At 41.9% G+C, this 14,332-nt stretch overlaps 1 long non-coding RNA gene across 1 annotated transcript; it reads right to left on the reverse strand.

Annotated features, from left to right (window-relative positions):
• Positions 1-4,508: 4,508 nt before the first annotated feature.
• On the reverse strand, positions 4,509-14,280 carry LOC110595255. Its single transcript, XR_002481718.1, has 5 exons — positions 13,883-14,280; positions 13,348-13,497; positions 8,154-8,203; positions 6,464-6,612; positions 4,509-4,631 (listed from the first exon to the last, which is right to left on the reverse strand). It is a non-coding gene; the product is annotated as an uncharacterized LOC110595255 (long non-coding RNA).
• Between the last annotated feature and the right edge of the window lie 52 nt (positions 14,281-14,332).

Below are 14,332 nucleotides of genomic sequence, written 5' to 3' on the forward strand. Positions count from 1 at the left end.
ATGACAAGTGTGGTATAACGGCTAAGTACACGGATACTGGAGGCAGACTATATGGGTTCAAGGTCCTTTTTGGTCTCCTAATATGTGTAGTTGGGGCCAAGTGAATTAATTTCTCTGTGCCTCAGTTTTCTCAAGTAAAAAGGATTATTTACATGGATTCTCATGTTATAAGGATTACAAATCACCACATATTGCCTTTTCCAATATCCGTTTAAAAATGACAACTAACCTCTTCATAGCTCTGTAACCTCTAACATATTCTATATTTAGCTTATTTGTTTTGTTCATTGTCCTATCTTTTTCTATCCTTCCACTATAAAATAAATTCCAAAAAGGCAGGGATTTTTGACTGTTTTGTCAATCCCACGCCAAGAATGAACAGAGTCTGCCACATGATAGTAATGAAGTAAATAGTATTTGTGCAATGAGTGAATGAATGAATGAATGAATGTGTAGAATAGAGCCAGATAGTTAATACGTGTTATTTTATGCCAGTATTCTATTTATTATAGTAGTTCATTTCCATGGTATTTTTAAGATTTGATATACCCATTTTAAAACCAGAAAGCCAAGTACCAAATATATTATTTTCCCTATAATAAAATGATACAGTTTGGATGTCTGTCTCCTCCACATCTCGTGTTGAAACATGACCTCCAGTGTTGGAGGTAAAGCCTAGTGGGAGGTGTTTGGGTCATGGTAGAAGATCCCTTATGAAAGTGGAAGACAGATCCCTTATGAGTGGCTCTGTGTCATTCTCATCGTATTGAGTGAGTTCTCACTCTATTAGTTCACCTGAGAGCTGGCTGTCTGAAGGGCCTGACACCTCCTTCCCTCTCTTCCTTCCTCTCACCACATGTCGCACTGGCTCCCCTTCTCCTTCCACCATGACTGTAGCTTTCTGAGCCCTTACCAGAATCAGATGCAAGCACAGAACCCTGAGCCCAAATAACCCTTTCTAAAAAATAAATTACCCAGTCTCAGGGATTCCTTTACAGCAACATAACATGGACAAATGCATAAGGGTTTGTCACTTTGTAACTAGCATCTAGGAATTACTTGACTCATAAACTGGGGCTCACCCATAAGTTCAGCTGCTAAACTACTATGATGCAAACACGAAAGATTTTTGTCACCATCACACTGTTGAAATATTTCTCTCTCTCTCTCTCTCATCAACAAAAATCTCCCAGATAAAAAATTGTATTTTTGACCCTCATCCTACTTGACCTCTGTGAAGATTTGACTTTGTAAGTCATTCCCTCATTTTTTAATTCTCATGGCCTCTAGGTAAGTAATTTAAAATCCCTCCAAGTATTGATTTCCTTATCTGAACATACTGAAAAAAATTGCTTCTTCCAGGATTGTCTTGAGGAATAAGCAATGACTATGACAGCTCTTGTAAAATGGGAAACATATCTCAGGTGTCCAGTATTAGCATTATCTCTCAGCTGAGCAGAAATGGTTTAATTGTGTTAAAATTTTAAGCTTTTTTGACTTCTAAATTTCTTCTTACTTTACAATTACATATTTCAAAATGCATTTTAAGTAAAAAATCAATAGTCCCTTACAATTGCCATTCCTGAAACAATTAAGTAGATTCCTCGTGGCATGTCACCTTCTTTACAAATGACATCTCTATAGTCAAAATAGACGATTTCAGCTCTTTCCTGAATGGGGGAGAGGGAAAGAAGAATTGATATAAAAGCTTCATAGTCTACTTTTCTAAATATATATAAAAATTTAAAGCTAAAAGTGACTTCCAAGAAGTGTAAAAGCACACACTATATTCTTGGTTTCTTAATGAATTGTAAAGTGCTGACATGTTTCTATCAACTTTTAGAAATAAAGGGACAAGCAAACAAACTGTGGTCAGTAACTACCATAACAACTGATATAAGCACCCAGTAAATGCTTATGGAATGAAGAAGTGCATGAATGAATGAAAACCTTTTTTTAGCCCGTTTGGGGCTTGGGTTATAACGACAAACTAAACAAATTCCCTGCCTTCAGAAGAACGTTTAGGTATGTCAGGTAGATATTTACAACAAAGTGGCATGATTAGGACAAAGGAGAAAGGGACAGGATACTACGGAAAATGCAGAAAGGCCACAGGGCCCTTCCTGGTTGTTCAGGAAGCCTTTACAGACCAAGGGACAGCTAAGCTGAGATGTGGAAGAAGAGTACCAGTTAATCAGGGTAAAATGAGCTAAAGACCATTCAGGCAGAAGACTCAGTATCTGCAAAGACCCAGAGGCAAACAATATGTGCCATTGGGGCAACTGCAAAGATTCAACGCGTCTCAGGCAGGGAGGGCTGGAGGCCAGGCCTGCGTGGTCCATTAGGCACCAGCAGGCACCGTGCCCAGGCTCCCGACGCTGTTAGACACTCACAGCAATGTTCGTGTGTGTGTGCTTTTCCCCCTTTTCTAGCTTCAGAGGAGACACATGTGTGTTCCTTACATGGACAGATTGGGTAACGGTGGGGATTGGGTCTTAGGGAGGCCATTCCCCAGACAGTGAGCACTGTAGCCAACAGGCAATTTCTGAACGCTAGCCCCCCTTTCCACCTCCCCCTTATTGGTATCCCCAGCGTCTACTATTTCCATCTTTGTGGCCACTTAGCTCTGCATGTGAGAACATGCAGTTTTTGGTTTTCTGTTACTGAGTCCGCTCACTTAGAATGATGACCGCAGCTCTATCCATGTTGCTGCAAAGAACATTATTTCATTCTTTTTTTATGGCCGTGTAGTAGTCCATGGTGTATATACATATCACATTTTTTAGTCCAGTCAATTGTTGGTGGGCAGTTAGGTTGATTCCATGATTTTGCTGTTGCGAATACTGCAATGAACATACAAGTACTGGTATCTTTTTTTTTTTTGAGTTGGAGTCTCAGTCTGTAGCCCAGATTGGAGTGTGGTGGCACACTCCCAGCCACCGCAGCCTTGACCTGCTGGGCTCTGGAGAACCTTCCGCCTCAGCCTTCCAAGTAGCCGGAACTACAGGCACGCATCACCACACCCGGCTAGTTTTTGATTTATTGTAGAGACCAGGTCTCGCCAAGTTTCCCGGGGGGGTCTCGAACCAGTAGGCTCAGGCCATCCACTCACCTCGGCCTCCCAAAGTGCTAGGACTACAGGCTGAGCCACAAGCCCAGCCCAGGTATCTTTTTGATATTTCAGTTTCTTTTGGGTAGATCTTTAGTAGTGGGATTGCTGGGTCAAATAGTATTTCAATTTTTAGTTCTTTTCCATAGAGGTTGAACTAGTTTACAATCCCACCAACAGTGAATTAATGAGCGTTCCCTCTTTTCCACAACTGTGCCAACGTCTGTTGTTCTTTGACTTGCTAATAATAGCTATTCTGTGTGAGGTGATATCTCATTGTGGTTTTAATTTGCATTTCTCTGATGATTAGTGATGTTGAGCATTTTTTCATATGTTTTTGTCTTTTAAAATCAGAAAGGGGCACACAAAAACCTTTTGGGTACAAATATTCTAGTATATGACACTAATATATTCATCTTAATACGAACACAGCCATAAAGCGTAATCCCGTCATGCGTTTTGTGAAGGAAGAAGCCAAGGGCCCCAAGAGCTGTGGTGTTCACCAGGCAACTGCCAGGACGCGAGTGCCCCAGCATCTCAGCTCCTGCCCGGGGTCCTCTGTGCAGCTCACTGCCAGCACGCTGCACCTCGGGGCCCTGTCCTTGCCGCCCCTTTGCCTGGTGCGCTCTTCTCCCAGACATCCACAGGCATGTGCCTCGCTTATCAGACCTTGCTCAGACTTCAGCGCACTGGCGCAGCCTTCCCTGACGGCTTCACTTGCCCTCGCCTCACCTTCTATTCCCCTGTAGCGCTTATCAACGTGTGATAGACTAGATACTCATGTATTTGCTGTGTTTATTGTCCATCTCCATTTGTAAAATAAAAGCTTTGTGAAAGCAGGGACTTCATCTGTTTTGTTCACTGCCGTGTCCTAGAACTTAGAACAGTCTCTGGTGCATACAGGACATTCAATGGGTATGTGTTCAGAGTCCACATTTCTATACAACACTCAGTTGACTGTACACAGCATGAATGTTTGAAGGCACCACAGTTCTCACTGTTCCCATTTATTCTACACCCAGCTGGTTTCTGACTGACCTGAACTATAATTCAAATTTGAGACTCTTGCTTTAAAAAGTGGCTCTTCCAGAGTGTGCATCTAGAAGCCCAGAACTTGACAACTTAAAGTGGAATGCAATTGGCAATAATCAGGAAACACAGATAGCTCATCCTAAGCAGATAAGTCGTGGTAAAGAACTGCCTTTGCCCTTTAGGCTCAGAGAGAAATCAGTTATTCCACTGGGCTTTACTGGGCCACCATTTTGGCTTATGCGAATTGGCCAGTACAGGATTCGTGTTTGGACATGCTTTTCTGTTCAGATTGCATTAGGGAGTGGGAAAAAATGGATAATAATTATCATTAAACCTAAGGCATAACAGAAGACAGAAGCTTTACCTTAAAGAAGTCAATGAAAACATCTTTATTTTCCAGCCAAATGAAGTTATGGAGGCATTTATCAGGAGTGGAGGGTGGGATTGCCTTTGGAAAGTTATTCAGTGCTTTTAATTTTGTAAGAAGTACCTAAAACCAAACAATCAAAATAATGGTGATCAGATCCTGTTACAGAAAACGGACACTAGGCAAAAACTAAGGAAATCTTAATAAACTGCTGTTAAGCAAATTTAATCTTGATTTTGACTCACAGCTTCTCTCACCCTGTTTAAATTCCTCTCACCTTTTTTGGTCCCTATTCTCTCCCAAAAGTTCTTTCAGTGATTTATTTAGTTGAACCCATTGTCTTCATAGTCCCCTTAACACTGGATCCCACTTCATCTTAATATCAAATTTTCTAAACTTCAGAGTTGGTGAGTATATATTCTCTCACATTTTTTCATGTGTGTAATCTGCTTCTCACGAGGTAAGAGAAAATCCCTTATCTCCCTTATTCCCATGACATTGCCTATGTATCTCCACTATGGACCTCATTCTAGTATTATTTTTACTTATATGCCTCACCCTCCATGATTATGTAACTTTTGTTGGTTAGTGGGTAAATGACTAAAGAATAGAACAAGGAAGTGCTCATAGACTTTCTCAGAGTCTAGGGTACTAGATAGGCATTCAACATATATTTAAATTGAATTGATTTTTCTACCTCCTTATGACCTGGGATAGGCAATGATATCTCTTTTGCTGACAGTTAGGCAGTTAGTAGGTATCCGATAAGTAACTGTTGAATAATTTGATTTATCCATTACCTTTCTAAAAAACCCATTGGAAAAAATAAGTCTTTCTCCTCAGGCTTAATTAATGAGCATCAAACATTCAATTGTCTTATACAGCATTCAAAGTAATAAATGAAAAGAATAGAATACAAAATACATTTGTAGAGGTAGAACTTGAAGATTACTGTAACAAATATATTACTAAAGTCACTCTTTTCTTCCCTCAGACAGACATTAAGGCGGAATCGTGTTCCAGATTTCCCTCCTGGGGCCACGGAGAGGGGCCTATGTGGGGGAATAAGTGGAAGCACAGGGCATGGGGGTCAGTGCCGGGACCTGCCAGTGGCGGGGAGAAGACGCTCCACCCAGGAACAGTGTTCTCCGTGGGCAACACAGACAGAATGGGTGCTAAGAAGCAAATCCATACTTGGGAGTAGAAAGAACACTCTTATTTTGTGCAAATACAGACTAGATGGTAGACATAATAGAGTGGTAGGGGCTAAACATGGCTTCCCCCCTCTGTCTTTTGTCCCTCATTTTTTTTTGCAGATGCATTTATAAATTTTCAAAAGCTCATTTATGAGCGAACTGACTATCCTCTTCTCTCAGGACGGCCTCCTCTCTGAACCCACCAACACATACACACATCAGTTGATCCCCTCTCCATCACGTTAATATTTTGTGATTCTCGTCTCTTTTGACAGTCAGTGGGACTGGGCAGTATATTTCACCAGTGAATGCGGAAGCAGAAACATTTAGTCAACCTACAGAGGGAGTCAAAGGAAGATGCCATGGAGGGTAACCCTGGCAGGAAATGGAAAATCTGGAAAGTTTTCTAGGTCCTTGTTCAGGGCCTTTCCTGAGGCCCGGCCACATGGCCTGACAGTTGTGAGCTCTGTAAAATATGTGTCCTTTTACTAAATCCCCTAACCATTTCTTTACTAAACTTAGTTCAAGTTGGTTTCCGTTACTTGCAACCGAGTAGTTCTGACTAACGAAGCACACCAGGGAGCGCTGGCATTGGCTGCCACTGACATTGTCAAGGGCGGCAGGCAATTACAGAGTTAACACCTGTGCTGAAACACCTGTTTCCAAGCTAGCCCTCTTCATTACACTCTGCTGGAGTGTAACTGCAGGCTGGGATGTTGGGCTGATGGAAGTGAGCAAATTGCAAAGTTATTTTATTACCTTATTCATTTCAGTGCACCCATCTTCATCAATAAGCCCTCTTGACGAAAGGAAGGTGAGGTTTTCCAGAGCTTTGGTAATCACAGTCCGGATGGCCTGCTTAGTCTTCAAAGCAATGACAACATCACGAACCTCACGCTCTAAGCATCCTAAAGCAAATAAGATTCAGTAAGCAACCTATGCAATGACCACAGTAACTAGTATTTGTAGAATCGTTTATAATTTCCAAAGTATTTCCACAATATCCTTTTGTTCTCGGTCCACACAGAACTCGTGGGACCAGCAAGACTGGAGTTGTTTTCATCGTGCTTTCCCTGGCAGCTCGGAGAAAATCGCTCTCTCTGCCTCCTTCCCGGGCCTCTCTCCCTCATCCCTCTATCAGGCATCGTAGTGTGGCACTGCTGCTTTTGCCATCCGTCTCATCCTCCAGATTATGTAATTTTGGTTGCTTGGATGAGTAGATGACTGAATGAAAGCATAAATGAGCCCCTGGCCTTTGGCTGCCGATCCTTTCTGGGATCGAGTCTCCTACTCTTTCCACTTTAATAAATATGAGAAGTCAAGGACTGTTCTGTGAGGCAGGGTTACAACTGTGTGTTTCATCTTCACAATGCTAACATTGAGCACAGTGCCTTGCCTACGGAAGATTGGCATTTTTCAGTGAAACGAGCTGACCGTAAAGTGAAAGGTCTTGGTGTCAGATATACCCGGGCTAGAGATCTGACTTACCACTTACTAGCCTCAGGCAAGTGCCTCACAGAATAATTACAAGGGTTGAGACAGCACACAGAAGACAGCTAACCGCTCCTGCCATGCTCCACATTCAGCAGTCGACTGCAGCAGCCCCATGGAAACAGGCACTCCCCTCCACAGGACCGATCTAGAACATTTTGTGATGTTCCATACCTATCTAGGCCTCCAATTTTTAAAAGCACAGAAATAAAAACCTGCCAATATGTAAATGGCAACAAGGGTCCTGGTTTTCTGAAACAGTGCCAAAATGTTCTGCCCTCTTGTCTCCAAACTCACACTTTCATCTATTAGACTGCATTCCTTCCACTCTGATTTTGAAAGCATGATTCCCATAAACCCATATGGTGTCTTACGACATAGTCAGGAACAAAAAGTGGTTTTGCTTTGTTTCTTTTCCATTTATTAAGGGCACATGCCACACACTGAGAGCCTGGTCCACAGTCCTGTGTGAGGAAAGCAGACCCTAAAAGCTCGGCAGAAAACTCTCGCTGTCTGTCTGTGTACTTCAAGTAAAGTAGAGTGGCTGTAGATGCTCAAGAATGACATCCTCACAAAAGAAAAACCAAACCAAACAGCCTTTTGTCAAAGGTGAACTTCATATGTCTTCTCCTCTAGCCACAGGGACTCTGATCGTGCCACCTTGATACACTCTGCACTCCTCCCTTCTTTCTGTTACACTCCCATAGCAACAAACAGGACTCCTCTGACTTTCTGCAGTCATCTACTGATGTGGCCATACACTGCACCAGACCCTGCACTGTTTAAGGGTCGACTTATTTTTGCTTTCCTATACTCGGCCAGTTAGCTGGGTTCGGTAGATGTTTGTTGAGTTCACAAATGGATGAGCAAGTGAATGAAAGCATGAACCTGTCTTCCTTTGTTAAATTACAGGATAATAGAGTTTGATTATAGGAAATCAGATACTCCAACTACCCACCTAGTTCTTTGACAGCATCTCGCTCGTTGGTTTCCAAAATTTCACAGTTTCTATAAGAAATTAAGAAAAACATGCATTTCTTATTATACCAAGTCACTTCTGGTTTTAAATTGTGGGAAATTCATATGGTAGAGGAAATTTCACTGAGTTACATTTAGGAGAGCTGCTTGACACAGTTCTTCCCTCTGGGTCGAGACTGCTGCTTTCCTCATGCTCACATGCGAATTGCAACGAACACTGTGCAGTCAGTAGCTTGCATAACTACTCTGCCTAATCATTCCCAGGAAAGATTAGTATGCACTCCACTGTGCACCAAGAGTTCTCAAAGACAGAGCCTGATTCAGGGTGAGCAGCTATTTGAGAAACCAGTCTGTCGGGAACAAAAACAAGTGAAATGATGAGAAAACATGGTGTTGATTAATTCATGTTTCCTACAGATAACTCCTAGCCACTGACTGTTCAACCAGTCATGCAATAGCTGTTTGTTGGAGGCCCACTGTGTCCCAGGCACTGCTCCTCATGACAGTTACTCTCTAGCCCTGAGTCTCTGAGGAGCTAGCACTTGGCCACACCAACAGTCCTAGGATCAAACGACTGACAGTTCCCTAGGGCTGTCAGGTACAGGTGTCTAAAACTCTGTACCCAAATAATGCATGACATGGTGCTTCTTATAGAGAGTAACTTATTTGTTATGTAAAGTGTAAAGTTAAGTATTTGTGGGGGGTTTTGTTGTTCTTTTGTCTTGGCTTAGAAAAATACCACATCTAATAAATCTTTCATTTTGAATATAAGAATAAAGTATATAATTTTTATTAAATTGTTTCTTCTCACTTAATGTCACTGAATTGATATTAGGAAGGTGTGGGAGGGGGGCACACCTCATCAACAAGGGTACTGCATAATAAACATTTGTATACCTAACCCTGAATTGTACCCCACATCTTTAAAATTAAAAATTAAAAAAATATATTAAGAAGGTGCCAAATTACTAGCCTGTCCGTGGCACCACATGCTGTAGTCCAGCCCTGCTCACATAGGTGTATAGATAGCAGCTTAACCCTCTTCACACCAAATAAGACTTATGGCAACACTGTAAGAGTGTTCTAGAATGACATTGCACAAGAAAACATAAGATTTGGCTCTTGCCTACAAAGAAAGTGTAACCATGGAGTTTCCAGAACCAAATCACTTTCAGAATAAACACCAGTTTGATATCTAAACATATCTCAAAAGTCTTTACTGAAGTCTCCTTCAAAAATGCCAAAAGAGATTCATTTCCTCTCTGACATGTCAAGGCAACTGCCCTGAAATCTCTTGTGTTCTCCTAAGCTCCTCAAAACACAACCTTAACTCCCCCCAGTGGCTCTTATTTCTCTTTTCTTTCTGTTTGTGAATTTTTTTCTCCTATGAATCGTTCTATGGTCTTTCTAATATACATCAATCTAGCCTTAAAGTAGTTCTTTTAAATTTCTTCTCCATCCTTCAAAGTAAACCAATGGGACAGAGTTCTGAGGTACACTCATGTTTGATCCAATAAAGGTAAGTATTGTCACTTTCCCTCTTCTGACTTCAAAAAGGAAAGAACCTCTCTTTCTTGGCTAAGAGCCTGAGGTAACTAACAGTCTTCACAAAAAACAGGCACCATAACCAAAAGACATAATCCCCAGCTCATCCATGGTTTTATGTATACACACACACAGTCATTGTATCCAATGTCACTAGGATTTAAATTAATTGTCAGGTTAGAAATCAGGAATCTCACTTGGGCTGAGAAAAATCCTTTTCAACTGTTGATACAATTCAGTGTAGACCCTCATCTATACATATGAAAATATAACCCAGCCGGGCTCAGTGGCTCAGCCTGTAATCCCACGCCTTTGGGAGGCTGAGGTGAGTGGATTGCCTGAGCCCGCGGATTCGAAACCTGCCTGGGGAACTTGGTGAGACCTCATCTCTACAATAAATCAAAAATCAGCCGGGCATGGTAGCGCGCGCCTGTAATTCTGGCTACTCGGAAGGCTGAGGCAGAAGGATCGCCAGAGCCCAGCAGGTCGAGGCTGTGGTGGCCAGGAGCAGCCACTGCACTCCAGTCTGGGTGACGGAGTGAGACTCCAACGAAAAAAAAAAAAAGAAAGAAAATATAACCAAAATCACCAAATATTGGGGAAAAACAGAATGAAAGACAGGAAACAAAAACAACAAATAGGCTAAACTCCAAGGAAGCAGAATTAATACAGGAAACAAAGAAATTTTTACAACAAAGAGATTCAAGAGAATATCACATCAATTCTTTAAAAAAGGAAATATCTGCTATGAAAAAGAAGCAATCACACTTTTTGGAGATCAAAAAAGTCACTGTCAAAAAATTTTTAAGACACAGTTTAATAGATGGGCTAAGCAGCAGAATGAACACAAAGACTGAATTAGTAACCTAGAAAATCAAGTTGAGGGATTCTCACTACAAAGAGTTGACAGTTGAGTGAAAAAGAAAAGACACTTTTAATCTGAGGAATCCTAGCCTCCTCTAAATTATCAGGTCCAGAGAGGCATGAGAATAAGACAGCAATCAATCACCTCCCACTTATCCCCCTTGAGCTAAACAGACGCCTCTTGAAGCTGTTTGCTGTGTGGCCTCTAGACTGCTGCCGCAAGTCACTACAAATTAGCCCAGCTACGCCGCATGCCAAACACCACAACTCATACTCTATAGTTCAACAACATATAACCAATAACTAATCAATAGTATTTCTGTGAACCAATGAGAATTCCTTACTAACAAATGTGTATCAGCCTACCCCTTGCTTCCCGTTTTGCTTTTTTATTTATTTTTTATTTTTTTTATTTTTATTTTTTGAGTTGGAGTCTCACTCTGTCCCCAGACTGGAGTGCAGTGGCCGCTCCCAGCCACCGCAGCCTCGACCTGCTGGGCTCCGGTGATCCTTCCGCCTTAGCCTTCCATGTAGCCGGAATTACAGGCATGCACTACCACGCCCGGCCGATTTTTTGATTTATTGTAGAGATGAGGTCTCGCTGCCCAGGCGGGTCTCAAACCCGCGGGCTCAGGCAATCCACTCACCTCAGCCTCCCAAAGGCGCGGGATTACAGGCTGAGGCATCGAGCCCGGCCCCTTTTTGCTTTTAAAAATCTGCTTGTAACAAAGGCCACAAGGAGTTCATATCCAAGGTTACTTGGGGTTGAGTCCTCTGGGCAGCTGTCCTCACCTTGGCTCAAGTAAACTCTTTAAAGCTCTATTCTGTACCTCAGTTTCTTCCTCTAGGTCACATTTCTGATGCAACAACCTGGATTCAGAGCCATTTCCCCCCTGCCCCCGACCCTTTGCCGGTCCTCTCAGACTCAGTGTCTGGTCAACCAGAACTTCTTGTGTTCTTCCGGCTCCAAGAGTAAGGGGTGTAAGGGTTCTCCAGAATTTGGGCCTCCCTACTTTTTGGTGAGGTCTAGACTTTGCTTGAGGTGTTCTTTTCAACCTTCCCTTTCTAGAACAAAGGCTTCCATCTTTGTCTATGGGAAAGAGATTCAGGTTTCAGAAAGAAAAAAAAAGAAAAAATACGAGATTTTTTCTGTCTCTGTAACACTCTCTAAAAGACAAGGTGCTTGAAAAAAGCTTTATGCCGGAGTTGAGACTTGAATAAGGTTTCAAAGAAAGGGCAGGTCTTAAATGAAGAGGAAGAAAGGAAAATAAAGCCAAAATTTGACACGGAAAACTTGAAATCCTGGAACTGCAGTACTCATTTTTTTTTATCACTCAAGACCCTCCTCACTTCTAGGCAGTGTGCAGTAAGTGCCAAGTGTGAGCTCAGAGACAGAGTGAATGATCTCCTGAGCAGGCTCCCTCTCTCTCATCCGTTCGCTCCAGGCCACTCTGCAATTCAGCAATCTTCCTACATGGGCTATTTTAAATTTCATATGTATTTTCTACTTAAGGATAGTCAATGGCTTCTCATGGCCTAGAGGGTAAGGTCTTTGGATGTAAATATAGGACATAACACAGAAAAAATTTGCAAAAAATAATGACATAATTTTACAACTTGAAAATGATATAATGAAAGAGGTAAGAGTATTTCTTCAGTTCTCTACAACACTCAGAGTCAGCCCCTAGGAACCACTCCTATATCAAATTCCTCTACTTCTTACAATAATAATTTGAGCAATATGCATATGTATTTAATTTTGTATTTATTATCTCCAAATAGCCTTTATTTCTCTCTGCCATGAAGTATAAGGAGCTTAGAACATTCCTCTCCTTTAACCTTTTCTTTTTATTCCTGTCTCAAATTTTTGGAGCTATTATTTTTAGAGGGGAAATGTTTATAACATTTACACTCCACTTTGTAAGTATAATTAAGTCTTTGTTCTTGTTAATACATGACTTTATAAGTAAAAAAAATCTTTTACTTTGTTATGATAATATAAATATTCACTGTAGAACCTATCATTTGATTTAATCCATAGCAAAGAAAATATGATCTGATGTCATTAAAAGTTTACTATGTGAAAGAGACTCTTTTTAAAATAATTAAATTAAATTTTAGATTCAGGAGGTACATGTGCATGTTTGTTGCGTGGGCAATTAAGTCCTCTGAGGCAACATGGATTGGAGCAGGTTATAGGTGGATTCAAAGATTTCCTGACTGACAATTAGTAGCTAGAGTTAGCTACGGAATTTTGAAAACACTGAAGAAAATGGACAGCTTAAGAAATAATAAGGGAATCAAGTTTCTTAATATGTAGATGAAGCTTCATAGGTGGTGGCAGACTTCAGAGAGAATGGATAAGCATCTTAAAAGGTGCCTGGAGTCCCCAAAAAACATCTGAACTGGGTCATAAAATATGTTTTCTTTCTTTCTTCCAGAATTTGGGCCTCCCTACTTTTTGAGGGATGCTATGTGATGTTATGCCAGAGTCAGGTTGGAAAGAAACCACAACTATATAGCTAATAAAAAGCCCATCTCTCCAAAAAGGTCAGAGTTTGGTCCACATTATGAAGAAAATGAATTTGATGACAATAGCTGAAATGTAAAGATCAGAGACTGTTCTTTGCAGCATCTTCTATGACATAATAAACAGCTGAATACCACTCAACTATTGGAATTTGTGTTTGCTCAAATACACACAGAAATGGTCTTAAAATTAATATGCCTAAATTGTTTTTTTTTCAAATTTACCCATTTCTCACCTGATATATTGATTCACGGCCAGAAATATGTTTTACTAAAAGTTTGGCATCTTCTTGACTTTTGACATAGCCTTTTGTAATACTGTACATCAAGCCGAGGCCATTTCTGATGCGCACATCTACAATCTTTGTCAGTCTTGGTATTAAAATCTGGAATAACGAGGAGGAAAAAAACCATGTAAAATTGGTGAGGAGAAGCACCCTCTGAGACAAACGTACTTTTTTTTTTGAGTCAGAGTCTCACTGTCGACCTGGCTGGAGTGCAGTAACAGGCTCACGGCCACCGCGGCCTCGACCTGCTGGGCTCCGGGATCCTTCTGCCATAGCCTTTCAATCAGCTTGAACCATCGGTGCACACCACCACTCCTGGCTAATTTTTAAATTAATTGTAGAGACAAGGTGCATCATGGAGTACAGCTTTGAAATGACCCTCTTGAAACCCCTCTCGCTGTCCAGTTTCGAGCCCAGCAGGTGGAGGCTGCGGTGGTCGTGGACAGGCTGTTCCCGAGCCCCTGGGTTCAGGCAATCCTCTCACCTCCACCTCCAAAGTGCTGGGATTACAGGCGTGAACTATCACATTCGGCCTGAGACCAAAAAGCGGCCTCTTCACATCAGCAATAGCACCGCCCAGAAACTTGTGAGAAATGCACATTCTCAGGTCCCACCCCCGTCCTACTGAATGGGACACTCTGGGGGTGGGTCCAGCAATCGGAGTTCCAACAAGTCCTCCAGGTGATTCTGTGCATCCGCTAGTTTGAGATCCACTCCCTGAAGGATAACTGACTCTGTGGCCATCGGGGGAAGTCTCTAGCACTGCTGCTTGCTTCATCCTCTCCACCGCAGACTTCGGGACGCAGGAGCGCTGGTCCCACAATCTGGGTATCACCTAGTGAACAAGTGATCTCTTCGCTCGGGAGAGAAAGAACCTTCCCGCTCTAAATTTCTCTAATCACAGCCGAGACCAGCTGGTGCGGTGACCGAAGGG

The sequence above is a fragment of the Carlito syrichta genome, unplaced genomic scaffold (assembly GCF_000164805.1).
Source record: "Carlito syrichta isolate Samal-C Ts95f unplaced genomic scaffold, Tarsius_syrichta-2.0.1 Scaffold288586, whole genome shotgun sequence".
Taxonomy (NCBI): Eukaryota; Metazoa; Chordata; class Mammalia; order Primates; family Tarsiidae; genus Carlito; species Carlito syrichta.